Raw genomic sequence first — 17034 nt, 5'->3', positions numbered from 1 at the left:
TTATATGTGCTTTACATAATTGAATAATTACATGATTGTTTTACAGTGACAATTATGTCATACAAAAACAAAACAGTGTACATACAGAAATAAACAATCATTGTTGCAGTGATCGGTGTCATAGCGTGCTGTACATATTCATATTCATCATACAGTGGATCCCTGTGTGTTCTCCGTGCTGAGTGTTGGTGCTTCATAAATAATTTGCTTGAAAAATATTCATATATACATGAAAGTTGCACTTACCCAACAGAACTACTTTGCCTCGTGTATCACTGTGCGGCATTTGTGTATCTCCTCAGTGCGCAGCTGTGGTGGGCCACACCAATCGCATGTGAACCTCACCGGCCGAGGCCGGCCAATCGGAACTTGCGCTTCGTGTAACGGAGCGCGCATGCGCATTGAGGAGCACATAGAAATTTTGCCATCTTGGCTATGGGAAAAACTTGCCCATACTCCATGAATCTTAAGCATTTTAATGAGTGGTAATGTCAATGGTCCCTCGTTCAGCTTACAGGGATATAGCAAGTAGAGCTGGCATGGCTCAAAGAGGTAACAGAGACGGAGTAATGGTGCTCACTCCGGTGCGTGTGATGAATGAACGCCACTCGCCCGGGGCGGGGAGTCACCGGAGTCGTGGATGCCGGCAGGCAAGCACATCTCCAGATATGCCAATCACCCTCCGTCATAGTCCTCCACTTATTCTGCGCCCTTGGAACAATTCAGACCTATTGATGTAGTAGTGGAAATAAAAATGAAAATGGCTCTTCACATCAAGTGTATACACGGTATTCAGGCAGTTCTGTTGGTGGCAGGTACAGCGTAGATTCATGATAATCTGTAATTAAACAGAAAAAAAACAATGTTAGTTTGGTCTCAAATTAAGTATACTGAAGGCAACATATTACAGGCAGGGGCTACGTATTGGAGATTATCTTCTGCACATTCCCGGTGTAGTCTTGAACTCTGCATTGAGACCGATGGGTCTCATGGAGTTCAGTTTAAAAATCCACATCAATTCTCGTTTTTTAAGAAGAGTAATATGGTCCCCTCCACGTTTGTGGGGGGGGGGGTATGTGGTCAAGAATCATGAACCTCAAGTCTTTTTCTTTATGATTGGCTTCAGTGAAGTGTTATGCAACGGTCAAGTCAAGTCTTTTCTTTCTGATCATATAACGATGTTGGTTGAGACGAGTTTTTAAGTCTAAACTCGTCTCGCCAACATATAACTTCATACAGGGACACCAAAGTAGGTACACAACATGGTTCGAATTGCAAGTTAGATAAAATTTAATATCATATACTTTTTTTGGTTAAGGGATGTATAAATGTTGAACCCTTTGTCATATATTGGCAATTCACGCAACACCAACATGGAAAACTCCCTTTAGTTTGTGCAGTCAAATATTTTTGCTGTGGTCCTGATCGGTTAGAGATATCGGTCTTAACTATTTTATCCCTCAAGTTTGCTGATCTGCGGAAAGACATTAAGGGAAGATCTTTAAATTCTTCCACTTGTGTATGGGCATCTCTTACCAGATGCCAATGTTTTCATATTGTCACGATGCCGGCTGGCAGGTAGTGGATCCTCTGTGCCAGAGAGGGATTGGCGTGGACCGTGCTAGTGGATCGGTTCTAAGTCACTACTGGTTTTCACCAGAGCCCGCCGCAAAGCGGGATGGACTTGCTGCGGCGGTAGTGACCAGGTCGTATCCACTAGCAACGGCTCAACCTCTCTGACTGCTGAAGATAGGCGCGGTACAAGGGAGTAGGCAGAAGCAAGGTCGGACGTAGCAGAAGGTCGGGGCAGGCAGCAAGGATCGTAGTCAGGGGCAACGGCAGGAGGTCTGGAACACAGGCTAGGAACACACAAGGAAACGCTTTCACTGGCACGATGGCAACAAGATCCGGCGAGGGAGTGCAGGGGAAGTGAGGTGATATAGGGAAGTGCACAGGTGATCAGGCTAATTGGAACCACTGCGCCAATCAGCGGCGCAGTGGCCCTTTAAATCGCAAAGACCCGGCGCGCGCGCGCCCTAAGGAGCGGGGCCGCGCGCGCCGGGACAGGACCGACGGAGAGCGAGTCAGGTACGGGAGCCGGGGTGCGCATCGCGAGCGGGCGCTACCCGCATCGCGAATCGCATCCCGGCTGGAGGCAGTATCGCAGCGCCCCGGGTCAGTGGATCTGACCGGAGCGCTGCAGTGAGGAGAGTGTAGCGAGCGCTCCGGGGAGGAGCGGGGACCCGGAGCGCTCGGCGTAACAGTACCCCCCCCTTGGGTCTCCCCCTCTTCTTAGAGCCTGAGAACCTGAGGAGCAGACTTTTGTCTAGGATATTGTCCTCAGGTTCCCAGGATCTCTCTTCTGGACCACAACCCTCCCAATCCACTAAAAAAAAGGTTTTCCCTCTGACCTTTTTTGATGCCAGAATCTCTTTGACGGAGAAGATGTCCGAGGAGCCGGAAACAGGAGTGGGAGGAACAGATTTGGGAGAGAAACGGTTGATGATGAGTGGTTTAAGAAGAGAAACGTGAAAGGCATTAGGAATACGAAGAGAAGGAGGAAGAAGAAGTTTGTAAGAGACAGGATTAATCTGACACAAAATTTTGAAAGGACCAAGATAGCGTGGTCCCAACTTGTAGCTAGGGACACGGAAGCGGACATATTTAGCGGAGAGCCATACCTTGTCTCCAGGGGAAAAAATGGGAGGAGCTCTTCTTTTCTTATCCGCGAACTTCTTCATGCGTGATGAAGCCTGTAAGAGAGAATTTTGGGTCTCTCTCCATATGATGGAAAGGTCACGAGAAATTTCATCCACAGCGGGCAGACCAGAGGGCAAGGGGGTAGGGAGGGGGGGGAAGAGGGTGACGGCCGTACACCACGAAAAATGGGGATTTGGAGGAAGATTCAGAGACTCTGAAGTTATACGAGAATTCGGCCCATGGAAGGAGATCTGCCCAGTCATCCTGGCGGGAGGAAACAAAATGTCGTAAATAATCACCCAGGACCTGGTTAATTCTTTCTACTTGTCCATTGGATTGGGGATGATATGCAGAAGAAAAATTTAGTTTAATCTTGAGTTGTTTACAGAGAGCCCTCCAGAATTTAGACACGAATTGGACGCCTCTATCCGAGACGATCTGCGTAGGCAACCCGTGAAGACGAAAAATGTGTACAAAAAATTGTTTAGCCAACTGAGGCGCTGAAGGAAGACCAGGAAGAGGGATGAAATGTGCCATTTTGGAGAATCGATCAACGACCACCCAAATAACAGTGTTGCCACGGGAAGGGGGTAAATCAGTAATAAAATCCATACCAATCAGAGACCAAGGCTGTTCGGGGACAGGCAGGGGATGAAGAAAACCAGCGGGCTTCTGGCGAGGAGTCTTATCCCGGGCACAGATAGTGCAGGCTCGCACAAAGTCCACAACATCCGTCTCCAGAGTCGGCCACCAATAGAAGCGGGAGATGAGTTGCACAGATTTCTTGATGCCCACATGACCTGCGAGATGGGAGGAGTGACCCCATTTGAGGATTCCGAGGCGTTGGCGTGGAGAAACAAAGGTCTTTCCTGGAGGAGTTTGCCTGATGGAGGCTGGAGAAGTGGAAATCAGGCAGTCAGGAGGAATGATGTGTTGCGGAGAGAGTTCAACTTCCGAAGCATCCGAGGAACGAGAGAGAGCATCGGCCCTAATGTTCTTATCGGCAGGCCGAAAGTGAATTTCAAAATTAAATCGGGCAAAGAACAGAGACCACCGGGCCTGGCGAGGATTCAGCCGTTGGGCAGACTGGAGGTAGGAGAGGTTCTTGTGATCGGTGTAAATAATAACTGGAAATCTTGATCCCTCCAGCAGATGCCTCCATTCCTCAAGTGCTAATTTGATGGCTAGAAGCTCTCGATCCCCGATGGAGTAGTTCCTCTCCGCCGGAGAGAAGGTCCTAGAAAAAAAACCACAAGTGACAGCATGCCCGGAAGAATTTTTTTGTAGAAGAACAGCTCCAGCTCCCACTGAGGAGGCATCAACCTCCAATAGGAAGGGTTTGGAAGGGTCAGGTCTGGAGAGCACGGGAGCCGAAGAAAAGGCAGACTTGAGTCGTTTAAAGGCGTCTTCCGCTTGAGGAGGCCAAGACTTGGGATCGGCATTTTTTTTGGTTAAAGCCACGATAGGAGCCACAACGGTAGAAAAATGTGGAATAAATTGCCTGTAATAATTGGCGAACCCCAAAAAGCGTTGGATAGCACGGAGTCCGGAGGGGCGTGGCCAATCTAAGACGGCAGAGAGTTTGTCTGGATCCATTTGTAGTCCCTGGCCAGAGACCAAGTATCCTAGAAAAGGAAGAGATTGGCATTCAAACAGACATTTCTCAATTTTGGCATAGAGTTGATTGTCACGAAGTCTCTGAAGAACCATACGGACATGCTGGCGGTGTTCTTCTAGATTGGCAGAAAAAATCAGGATATCGTCCAGATATACAACAACACAGGAGTATAAAAGATCACGAAAAATTTCATTAACAAAGTCTTGGAAGACGGCAGGGGCGTTGCACAGGCCAAAGGGCATGACCAGATACTCAAAGTGTCCATCTCTGGTGTTAAATGCCGTTTTCCATTCATCCCCCTCTCTGATGCGGATGAGATTATAAGCACCTCTTAAGTCCAGTTTAGTAAAGATGTGGGCACCTTGGAGGCGATCAAAGAGTTCAGAGATGAGGGGTAGGGGGTAGCGGTTCTTAACCGTGATTTTATTAAGACCGCGGTAGTCAATGCAAGGACGTAGGGAGCCATCTTTTTTGGACACAAAGAAAAATCCGGCTCCGGCAGGAGAGGAGGATTTACGGATAAAGCCCTTTTTTAAATTTTCCTGGACGTATTCAGACATGGCAAGAGTCTCTGGGGCGGACAGAGGATAAATTCTGCCCCGGGGTGGAGTAGTGCCCGGGAGGAGGTCGATAGGACAATCATAAGGCCTGTGAGGAGGTAGAGTCTCAGCTTGTTTTTTGCAAAAAACATCCGCAAAGTCCATATAGGCCTTAGGGAGACCGGTTACTGGAGGAACCACAGAGTCACGGCAAGGGTTACTGGGAACCGGTTTTAGACAGTCCTTGGAACAAGAGGGCCCCCAACTCTTGATCTCCCCAGTGGACCAATCCAGGGTTGGGGAATGAAGTTGAAGCCAGGGAAGTCCAAGGAGAATTTCAGAAGTGCAATTGGGGAGGACCAAAAGTTCAATCCTCTCGTGATGAGATCCGATGCACATTAGAAGGGGCTCCGTGCGGAAACGTATGGTACAGTCCAATCTTTCATTGTTTACACAATTGATGTAAAGGGGTCTGGCGAGACTGGTCACTGGGATGTTGAACCTGTTGACGAGAGAGGCCAAAATAAAATTTCCTGCAGATCCAGAGTCCAAGAAGGCCATAGTAGAGAAGGAGAAGGCAGAGGCAGACATCCGCACAGGCACAGTAAGACGTGGAGAAGCAGAGTAGACATCAAGGACTGTCTCACCTTTGTGCGGAGTCAGCGTACGTTTTTCCAGGCGGGGAGGACGGATAGGACAATCCCTCAGGAAGTGTTCGGTACTAGCACAGTACAGGCAGAGATTCTCCATGCGGCGTCGTGTCCTCTCTTGAGGTGTCAGGCGAGACCGGTCGACCTGCATAGCCTCCACGGCGGGAGGCACAGGAACGGATTGCAGGGGACCAGAGGAGAGAGGAGCCGAGGAGAAGAAACGCCTCGTGCGAACAGAGTCCATATCTTGGCGGAGCTCCTGACGCCTTTCGGAAAAACGCATGTCAATGCGAGTGGCTAGGTGAATGAGTTCATGTAGATTAGCAGGGATTTCTCGTGCGGCCAGAACATCTTTAATGTTGCTGGATAGGCCTTTTTTAAAGGTCGCGCAGAGGGCCTCATTATTCCAGGATAATTCTGAAGCAAGAGTACGGAATTGTACGGCATAATCGCCAACGGAAGAATTACCCTGGACCAGGTTCAACAGGGCAGTCTCAGCAGAAGAGGCTCGGGCAGGTTCCTCAAAGACACTTCGGATTTCCGAGAAGAAGGAGTGTACAGAGGCAGTGACGGGGTCATTGCGGTCCCAGAGCGGTGTGGCCCAAGACAGGGCTTTTCCAGACAGAAGGCTGACTACGAAAGCCACCTTAGACCTTTCAGTGGGAAACTGGTCCGACATCATCTCCAGGTGCAGGGAACATTGGGAAAGAAAGCCACGGCAAAACTTAGAGTCCCCATCAAATTTATCCGGCAAGGATAGGCGTAGACCAGAAGCGGCCACTCGCTGCGGAGGAGGTGCAGGAGCTGGCGGAGGAGATGATTGCTGAAGTTGTGGTAGTAACTGCTGTAGCATAACGGTCAGTTGAGACAGCTGTTGGCCTTGTTGCGCTATCTGTTGTGACTGCTGGGCGACCACCTTGGTGAGGTCAGCGACAACTGGCAGAGGAACTTCAGCGGAATCCATGGCCGGATCTACTGTCACGATGCCGGCTGGCAGGTAGTGGATCCTCTGTGCCAGAGAGGGATTGGCGTGGACCGTGCTAGTGGATCGGTTCTAAGTCACTACTGGTTTTCACCAGAGCCCGCCGCAAAGCGGGATGGACTTGCTGCGGCGGTAGTGACCAGGTCGTATCCACTAGCAACGGCTCAACCTCTCTGACTGCTGAAGATAGGCGCGGTACAAGGGAGTAGGCAGAAGCAAGGTCGGACGTAGCAGAAGGTCGGGGCAGGCAGCAAGGATCGTAGTCAGGGGCAACGGCAGGAGGTCTGGAACACAGGCTAGGAACACACAAGGAAACGCTTTCACTGGCACGATGGCAACAAGATCCGGCGAGGGAGTGCAGGGGAAGTGAGGTGATATAGGGAAGTGCACAGGTGATCAGGCTAATTGGAACCACTGCGCCAATCAGCGGCGCAGTGGCCCTTTAAATCGCAAAGACCCGGCGCGCGCGCGCCCTAAGGAGCGGGGCCGCGCGCGCCGGGACAGGACCGACGGAGAGCGAGTCAGGTACGGGAGCCGGGGTGCGCATCGCGAGCGGGCGCTACCCGCATCGCGAATCGCATCCCGGCTGGAGGCAGTATCGCAGCGCCCCGGGTCAGTGGATCTGACCGGAGCGCTGCAGTGAGGAGAGTGTAGCGAGCGCTCCGGGGAGGAGCGGGGACCCGGAGCGCTCGGCGTAACACATATTGTGTTGGTAATCTCATGTGAAAAATCATTGTAAGTGGTAATAAAGGGTATGCGTTTGGATTTTGCTGTGGAAGTAATATATATTGTGCCCTTATTGTCATGTCCAGAATGCCTGTGATGTCTAAGGGACCTGACCCTAGTTTTGGACTGCTCAATTAGTCCAACTGGATATCTCCTACTTACAAAATCCTTTGTCATTTTATTTAGGGCATTTTCCAATTTTTCATCATTATCAGTGATTCTTTCGGCTCTGAGCATTTGGCTGTATGGAAGTGCTCTCACAAGTGACCTAGGATGTCCGCTGTCGTACCTAAGCAAGGTGTTACTATCAGTCGGTTTGTTGTAAAGGTCAGTGCTCAGTCGATTGCATTGTTTAGTCACACTAACATCCATAAAGTTAACACATGTATTTGAATGTGTTAATGTAAATTGTATGTCTGGTTCAATGTTATTGAGGAATTGATGACATTCTAAAAGTTTATCCTCAGGGCCAGTCCATAGGAGGAAAATATCATCAATGTATCGCCACCACTTCAGCACTTGGCCAAAGTGGGGCGACACACAGACAAGCTCCTCCTCCAAGTATGCTACAAAAATATTGGCATACGTAGGTGCCACGTTACTTCCCATCGCTGTACCCCTTGTTTGCATATAGTAGGTATCATTGAAAAGGAAGTAATTGCATTCTAGAACTATTCTGAGCAGTGAGATGACAAAATCTATTTTTTCAATACTGTAATCAGATAGAATCAAAGCATTTTCAATTGCAAATATACGTCTTTCGTGATTGATCGATGTATATAAACTTGATACATCTAGTGTTGCAAGGATGGTATGTTCAGGAACAATTAATTCTCGGATTTTACTTTAAAAATCCGAGGTGTCCTTAATGTAGGACTTGGCACTGATGGCAAATTTGCGTAAAAGTCTATCAAGAAAAATGGATATATTTGATGTAATTGATTGGCGGCCCGAAACTATCGGTCTTCCAGGAGGATTTTCACAATCCTTGTGGATTTTTGGAAGCAAATACAGCATAGGAGTAACAGGAAAATCCACTATAAGAAAATATTTTAAGTTCTCATCAAACCATCCTCACAACCTTTATTGACAACCACTTTGATGCGGGATGCAATGTCATTTTTCAGATCACTGTTCAATGGGGTATATACATTTGTGTCACTCAACTGCCTCTCAGCTTCTTTTAGGTTTTGGAGCTTGTCCATGACCACTATAACCCCGCCCTTGTCTGCCGGCTTAATGACAAGGCGTTGGTCATGGACAAGCTCCTTTAGTGCTTCTACTTCAGCATGGGTCATGTTAGGGTGTTTAAGGCACTTGTCTTTATGCATCAGGTTCCTGAGATCCCTCTTAACACAATCCTCAAATGTACTGATAGAGTGCGACTCTACTGGGGGCTGAAAATCACTAGGTAAATTAAGGTTAAATTCTTTTAGTGTCATCTCGGGTTGACATCTTTTGGTGTCTGCCTCCGAGATGGTACTAACAGTAGGACATTTTGGAGCTTGCATGGAGAACCACAGTTTTAATTTAAGTTTACGGACAAATTGGATTACATCAAATTCTAGATTAAACCAATCAACATACGTATTGGGACAAAAGCCAAGACCTTTACATAAAACATTTAGTTGTGTTTCGGTAAGAGTATATGAAGATATATTTACCACAGTTCGTGCTGTAGTTACTTCTTGATTTTCTTGGTACGGTCGTTCCGTTTCGGAGATGTTGTCGACTTGTTCAGATGTCGTGTTTTTACGCCTGCGTCCATGTTTGCGCCCCCCCCGCCGGATTCTTTTGTCAGTCCTATTGCCTCTAAAAAAGACTCCTGAGAGGCTGGTTGTTTATCTTGTCCAGATGGTTGTTGAACAATAGTATTTGGATCATTTGAAGAGTCCCTGTTCTTTTTATTGTTTTTCCTGAAAGAAAAGGTATTGTTAGACCAATGGTATACACGTGCTGATGCATAGTCCTGAGAGTCTCTGAACCACTTATGTCTCTAATGAGGATCGGGTTTTGGTAAGAAAATGTTGTTGTTTTTCAAAAAAGGCTGTGTATTCCTCAATGGAGACACTTTGTTTTAATGATGATTCCAAATCACCAATTTTAATCTTGGTTGTTTCCAAGTCACGCTGTAGGAACTCTAGCTGTAATAAAATAAGTTCCAGTGAGTATTGATTAGTAATCATTTCAAAACGGCTTCGATATTCGTTGTTGTTTGAATATGCACAGTCTTTAGGCTGAATCCTCATCCCCCGGGGGATCCGTGAGGCTTTATAGTATTCTCAAAGTGTTGTATAATGCAATTGTAAAGCAAGTAGTTTTTTTGTTTCAGATTCATAGTTCCTTTGCAGATCAATAGTGGATGGAACAAACAAAAAAGCAGCTTCTCCCTCCGTACTCCCCAAAATCCTGTTAACATCGCTCTCAGTATACTTAAACACACTGGTGATGGCTGTACTCACAGAATTGTCCAGATTAGAAATATTGGAATGTCCATCCATGTTGGAAAAAGTTCTTTGTAGGTGCACGCTCATGCAACCGTCAAACAAAAGGAAAAGGAAGAGCAGCACTACTATTTCAGTTTCATAAAGTAAAAGGTGCACGCTGAAAATAAAGACCTTGGTAAGCTATTAATAATTATAGTTATATTATATAGGAATGCATAGCACTTCTCTTGTTCAGCGTCGCAGGACCTTCAGTCATGTGGCCATGCTGGTAGCCTTTGTGGTGTGTTGCAGGACCTTGGGAGGTCCTTGGGTCACGTGTTACCCACAAATCTCTGTAATGGTGATTGACATCCGTTTGGACCAATTAGAGTTAGTCCAGCCCCTGCCCATATGGGGGAGCTGCATCCAGTTGTCGTTCTCTTTGATTACTGCTCTCGTGGATGCCGGACTAACAGGACGGTGTGCTACTCAACTTTCAAAGACACGCTAGGCCTCAAAACCTACGGCCTGAGCAGAACCAAAAATCGTGAGTTTTACTCTAATTTCTGCTAATGCTAGCGTGACTACTGGACCGCAACTAATTCCCCTAAATCCAGTGGAACAGCGCAATAGACTAAAAGACTTCTAAAGCAAAAGTTCCAACCATTGTCAATCTCCAAAGGAAGCTGTTGTTATGATAAGAGACTGTTATGTTAACGAAGTGTACAGAAAATCTTCAGTAAAGTTAACGCTGTTTACAGAAGCTTTCCGGTTGTGGACAATCCATTATTATTATCTACCTCAAACTTATTATCATCTACCTTCCTATCGTTCCGGTAGGAAAAGCTTTATTGAGGACCCCTCACCCTGGCGTCACGAATTAACAAGCACCCTTTAATACCCGCACAGCTACACTCCCCATACCCTACACCCCCCAATCTACCAAATTACTCTCAGTATACTGGATTTGGTCAGTAACAGTTTGATGGAAATATGTACGGTGCCCCCCGCCCTCACATACACTTGTACACTGGCAGAAGCGCTCCTCCGCCCCCCTGCCTGGTGTTCCCACCCCTTACATTAGCTCTGCCCATCCATCAGCGCTGACTACAGCTCAATGCAGCGCTGATGGTCCGAGGAGAGTGTGGCACTACTTGTTATTGGCTCTGATCGAGGTCTTATTTTTCTAAATGATTAGAACACTGGGTGCACGGCAGGCAGCTTCCTCCGATGTCCCTTCTACCTGTTTGCCTTGCGATCTGCATAACAAAGAGGAGGGGACTCACAGGCTGCCGGCCGGGCTTGGCTCCCTGTTCTATGCACGCTCCCGAGACCGAGCGCAGCATAGAACAGTTAAGAGCGGAAGCGTTACCATGCAGGCCTCAGGTGATGTCACGCTTGCGGGGGTGATGCCCCCCTGCAGCAGCAAAAGAAGAGGGACATTGAACAGATTTTACAGAGCAATAACTATAGAAATAATGGCCCAAAATGATAAAAAGAAAAAGTGCTGTGGACTCAGAATGACAAGGGTAACACAAAAAGAAGATAAGTTCCCCTATTTACTTGGTGGCAGGTACTCTTTAATGTTTAAATATATAGATTTACCCCCCCCCCCATTATGTACCCTATTATACCCAACTATGATTAAGATTTGGCCCTTCCTCTTTGTGGCTCCGCCTTCACATAGCCGCTACAATGACCAAAGTTGGCTGCTTAGTCTAATATGTCCAGACCTGTTTTTGGTTCCAGTCCAGCCCTGCTTGCATGTGTCTGTAAGATAACTGACTTTCTTGTCTGTAGTAGGACACATGGACCAGCCTGGAGCTTACCCATTGACTTCTAAAGGAGTTTTTTAGGCATGCGCTTTGACCTGTACAGAGGTGATTGTACAGGAAGGGGAAGGTGGAGAGCTGTGACCACTACCTATTGTGAATGTTGGATCCTCTGTTATTTATCGGTAGGTGCTGTAATTGTAGTCCAGGCTCTTATCATAATGAAATAACAGCTGAAACATTTCCTCTGCAGAGCGGGAAGTGTCAGCTCATTATAGCCTTACATAGTTACATAGTACTGTTGAAAAATGACATACGTCCATCAAGTTCAACCAAGGAATTGAAGGGAAGTGGTGTGGTTAGATGAAAGTGAAGGGTTGTAATTTTATATTTCTGCATATGTATTCATATTATTTTGTTCTAGGAATGAATCTAACCCTGTTTTGAAGATTTCAACTGTTTCTGATGTGACCAGTTCCTGACATAGACTGTTCCATAAATTCACAGTTCTTATGGTAAAGAAGGCGTGCCGCCCCTTAAGCATGTGAAAGGAAACAACCTATCGGCTCCGGAGCATATACATATGGGGTCGCTAGGAGCAGATGCGATGTGGGCGTCCGTATGGAGCTGATGCAGGAGGTGCAGTCATCAAAGAAAAAGTCCAACATGAATAATGTAGAGAAATGATAGAGACGCACTCACTCTTAGATGTCAGCAAACGTGGAGGGATTTATTGGAGGACAAAAGTGCAGTACATCACACAGGGGGAACGAAAAGACACAGCTCCATGAGCTCCTCCCGCAGCTCATGGAGCTGTGTCTTTTCGTTCCCCCTGTGTGATGTACTGCACTTTTGTGATCCAATTAATCCCTCCATGTTTGCTGACATCTAAGGGTGAGTGTGTCTTTATCATTTCTCTGCATTATTCGTGTCGCCCCTTAAGACTAAACTTTTTCTTCTCCAGACGGAGGGAGTGCCCCCTTGTCTTTTGTGGGGGTTTAACCTGGACCAGTTTTCCCCCATATTTTTTTTTATGGGCCATTTATGTACTTATATACGCTGATCATATCCGCCCTTTAAATGTCTCTTCTCAAGACTAAACAAATGTAATTCTTTTAATCTTTCCTCATAGCTAAGATGTTCCATGCCCCTTATTAGTTTAGTCGCGCATCTCTGCACCCTTTTCAGCTCCACAATGTCTTTTTTATAAACTGGTCCCCAAAACTGAACAGCATATTCCAGTTGAGGCCGTACCAATGCTTTATAAAGGGGTGGCATTATGTCCTTATCCCTCGAATCCATAAATCTTTTAAAACATGACCATATCCTGCTGGCCTTAGAAGCAGCTGCCTGACATTGCATGCTATTCTGTAGTTTATGATCTGCAATAGAGATGAATGAATATTAGAAAAATTTGATTCGGACGATTCGGTGAATTTTCCCCCAAAAATAGTTTCGGCCCGAATTTATTTGCGGTGAATCACTATTAAAACGGCTATTTCTGGCCTACAGAGAGCCTCAATAGGGGTGTAAAACACTTTGCCTTGCTGTAACACGCATAGGGTGTGTGCTGGGGTAGTGAAATAATACTGTTATTCAGTATGACATGCAGATCAGAGGCATCGCTATTACAATCACTGTCGCAGAGTGGCACAATGACAGAGCCTGGAGGTGGCATCAGTATGAGGATACATACAGTGGCTGAATGACACAGTGTGTAGGTGGCGGCAGCATGAGGAGACCATATAGTGGCTGAATGACACAGCCTGGAGTTGGCAGCAGCATATAGTGGCTTAACCCCTTAAGGACGCAGGACGTAAATGTACTTCCTGGTGCGGTGGTACTTAACGCACCAGGACGTACATTTACGTCCTAAGCATAACCGCGGGCGTCCTCCATTAACCCCTCAAGTGCCGGGATCAATACAGATCCCGGCATCTGTGGCAGTGCGCGATTTGAATGAATGATCGGATCGCCCGCAGCGCTGCTGTGGTGATCCGATCATTCATAACGCCGCACGGAGGTCCCCTCTCCTTCCTCCGTGCGGCTCCCGGCGTCTCCTGCTCTGGTCTGTGATCGAGCAGACCAGAGCAGAAGATGACCGATAATACTGATCTGTTCTAAGTCCTATACCTAGAACAGATCAGTATTAGCAATCATGATATTGCTATGAATAGTCCCCTATGGGGACTATTCAAGTGTAAAAAAAAATGTAAAAAAATGTAAAAGTAAAAGTAAAAAAAAAGTGAAAAATCCCCTCCCCCAATAAAAAAGTAAAACGTCCGTTTTTTCCTATTTTACCCCCAAAAAGCGTAAAATTTTTTTTTATAGACATATTTGGTATCGCCGCGTGCATAAATGTCCGAACTATTAAAATAAAATGTTAATGATCCCGTATGGTTAACGGCGTGAACGAACTACTTTTTTAATACATTTTATTAAAAAAAAAATTATAAAAAATGTATTCAAAGTTTTTTATATGCAAATGTGGTATCAAAAAAAAGTACAGATCATGGCGCAAAAAATGAGCCCCCATACCGCCGCTTATACGGAAAAATAAAAAAGTTATAGGTCATCAAAATAAAGGGATTATAAACGTACTAATTTGGTTAAAAAGTTTGTGATTTTTTTTAAGCGCAACAATAATATAAAAGTATGTAATAATGGGTATCATTTTAATCGTATTGACCCTCAGAATAAAGAACACATGTCATTTTTACCGTAAATTGTACGGCGTGAAAACGAAACCTTCCAAAATTAGCAAAATTGCGTTTTTCGTTTTAATTTCCCCACAAAAATAGTGTTTTTTGGTTGCGCCATACATTTTATGGCATAATGAGTTATGTCATTACAAAGGACAACTGGTCGCGCAAAAAAAAAGCCCTCATACTAGTCTGTGGATGAAAATATAAAAGAGTTATGATTTTTAGAAGGCGAGGAGGAAAAAATGAAAACGTAAAAATTAAATTGTCTGAGTCCTTAAGGCCAAAATGGGCTGAGTCCTTAACCCCTTAAGGACGCAGGACGTAAATGTACGTCCTGGTGAGGTGGTACTTAACGCACCAGGACGTACATTTACGTCCTAAGCATAACCGCGGGCATCGGAGTGATGCCCGTGTCATGCGCGGCTGATCCCGGCTGCTGATCGCAGCCAGGGACCCGCCGGCAATGGCCGACGCCCGCGATCTCGCGGGCGTCCGCCATTAACCCCTCAGGTGCCGGGATCAATACAGATCCCGGCATCTGCGGCAGTTCGCGATTAAAATGAACAATCGGATCGCCGCAGCGCTGCTGCAGGGATCCGATCATTCATAACGCCGCACGGAGGTCCCCTCTCCTTCCTCCGTGCGGCTCCCGGCGTCTCCTGCTCTGGTCTGTGATCGAGCAGACCAGAGCAGGAGATGACCAATAATACTGATCTGTTCTATGTCCTATACATAGAACAGATCAGTATTAGCAATCATGGTATTGCTATGAATAGTCCCCTATGGGGACTATTCAAGTGTAAAAAAAAATGTAAAAAAATGTAAAAGTAAAAGTAAAAAAAAAGTGAAAAATCCCCTCCCCCAATAAAAAAGTAAAACGTCCGTTTTTTCCTATTTTACCCCCAAAAAGCGTAAAAAACATTTTTTATAGACATATTTGGTATCGCCGCGTGCGTAAATGTCCGAACTATTAAAATAAAATGTTAATGATCCCGTACGGTGAACGGCGTGAACGAAAAAAAATTTAAAAAGTCCAAAATTCCTACTTTTTTAATACATTTTATTAAAAAAAAAATTATAAAAAATGTATTCAAAGTTTTTTATATGCAAATGTGGTATCAAAAAAAAGTACAGATCATGGCGCAAAAAATGAGCCCCCATACCGCCGCTTATACGGAAAAATAAAAAAGTTATAGGTCATCAAAATAAAGGGATTATAAACGTACTAATTTGGTTAAAAAGTTTGTGATTTTTTTTAAGCGCAACAATAATATAAAAGTATGTAATAATGGGTATCATTTTAATCGTATTGACCCTCAGAATAAAGAACACATGTCATTTTTACCGTAAATTGTACGGCGTGAAAACGAAACCTTCCAAAATTAGCAAAATTGCGTTTTTCGTTTTAATTTCCCCACAAAAATAGTGTTTTTTGGTTGCGCCATACATTTTATGGCATAATGAGTTATGTCATTACAAAGGACAACTGGTCGCGCAAAAAAAAAGCCCTCATACTAGTCTGTGGATGAAAATATAAAAGAGTTATGATTTTTAGAAGGCGAGGAGGAAAAAATGAAAACGTAAAAATTAAATTGTCTGAGTCCTTAAGGCCAAAATGGGCTGAGTCCTTAACCCCTTAAGGACGCAGGACGTAAATGTACGTCCTGGTGAGGTGGTACTTAACGCACCAGGACGTACATTTACGTCCTAAGCATAACCGCGGGCATCGGAGCGATGCCCGTGTCATGCGCGGCTGATCCCGGCTGCTGATCGCAGCCAGGGACCCGCCGGCAATGGCCGACGCCCGCGATCTCGCGGGCGTCCGCCATTAACCCCTCAGGTGCCGGGATCAATACAGATCCCGGCATCTGCGGCAGTTCGCGATTAAAATGAACAATCGGATCGCCGCAGCGCTGCTGCAGGGATCCGATCATTCATAACGCCGCACGGAGGTCCCCTCTCCTTCCTCCGTGCGGCTCCCGGCGTCTCCTGCTCTGGTCTGTGATCGAGCAGACCAGAGCAGGAGATGACCAATAATACTGATCTGTTCTATGTCCTATACATAGAACAGATCAGTATTAGCAATCATGGTATTGCTATGAATAGTCCCCTATGGGGACTATTCAAGTGTAAAAAAAAATGTAAAAAAATGTAAAAGTAAAAGTAAAAAAAAAGTGAAAAATCCCCTCCCCCAATAAAAAAGTAAAACGTCCGTTTTTTCCTATTTTACCCCCAAAAAGCGTAAAAAACATTTTTTATAGACATATTTGGTATCGCCGCGTGCGTAAATGTCCGAACTATTAAAATAAAATGTTAATGATCCCGTACGGTGAACGGCGTGAACGAAAAAAAATTTAAAAAGTCCAAAATTCCTACTTTTTTAATACATTTTATTTAAAAAAAATTATAAAAAATGTATTAAAAGTTTTCTATATGCAAATGTGGTATCAAAAAAAAGTACAGATCATGGCGCAAAAAATGAGCCCCCATACCGCCGCTTATACGGAAAAATAAAAAAATTATAGGTCATCAAAATAAAGGGATTATAAACGTACTAATTTGGTTAAAAAGTTTGTGATTTTTTTTAAGCGCAACAATAATATAAAAGTATATAATAATGGGTATCATTTTAATCGTATTGACCCTCAGAATAAAGAACACATGTCATTTTTACCATAAATTGTACGGCGTGAAAACAAAACCTTCCAAAATTAGCAAAATTGCGTTTTTCGTTTTAATTTCCCCACAAAAATAGTGTTTTTTGGTTGCGTCATACATCTTATGATATAATGAGTGATGTCATTACAAAGGACAACTGGTCGCGCAAAAAACAAGACCTCATACTAGTCTGTGGATGAAAATATAAAAGAGTTATGATTTTTAGAAGGCGAGGAGGAAAAAATGAAAACGTAAAAA

General features: G+C 45.2%; 1 long non-coding RNA gene across 1 annotated transcript in view; it reads right to left on the bottom strand.

Moving 5' to 3' along the window:
• Nucleotides 1–434: 434 nt before the first annotated feature.
• Nucleotides 435–17034, bottom strand: part of LOC130301130 (uncharacterized) — a 29153-nt gene continuing 12553 nt past the window's right edge. Inside the window, exons 2-3 of the long non-coding RNA XR_008851828.1 lie at nucleotides 8880–9131; nucleotides 435–838 (exon numbers count right to left, since the gene is read on the bottom strand). This is a non-coding gene — a long non-coding RNA (uncharacterized LOC130301130). The remainder of the gene's footprint in view (nucleotides 839–8879; nucleotides 9132–17034) is intronic.

Source organism: Hyla sarda, chromosome 1 (genome assembly GCF_029499605.1).
Source record: "Hyla sarda isolate aHylSar1 chromosome 1, aHylSar1.hap1, whole genome shotgun sequence".
NCBI lineage: Eukaryota > Metazoa > Chordata > Amphibia > Anura > Hylidae > Hyla > Hyla sarda.
The sequence above is the reverse complement of the archived record's forward strand: the minus strand, read 5'-3'. Positions and strand labels throughout refer to the sequence as shown.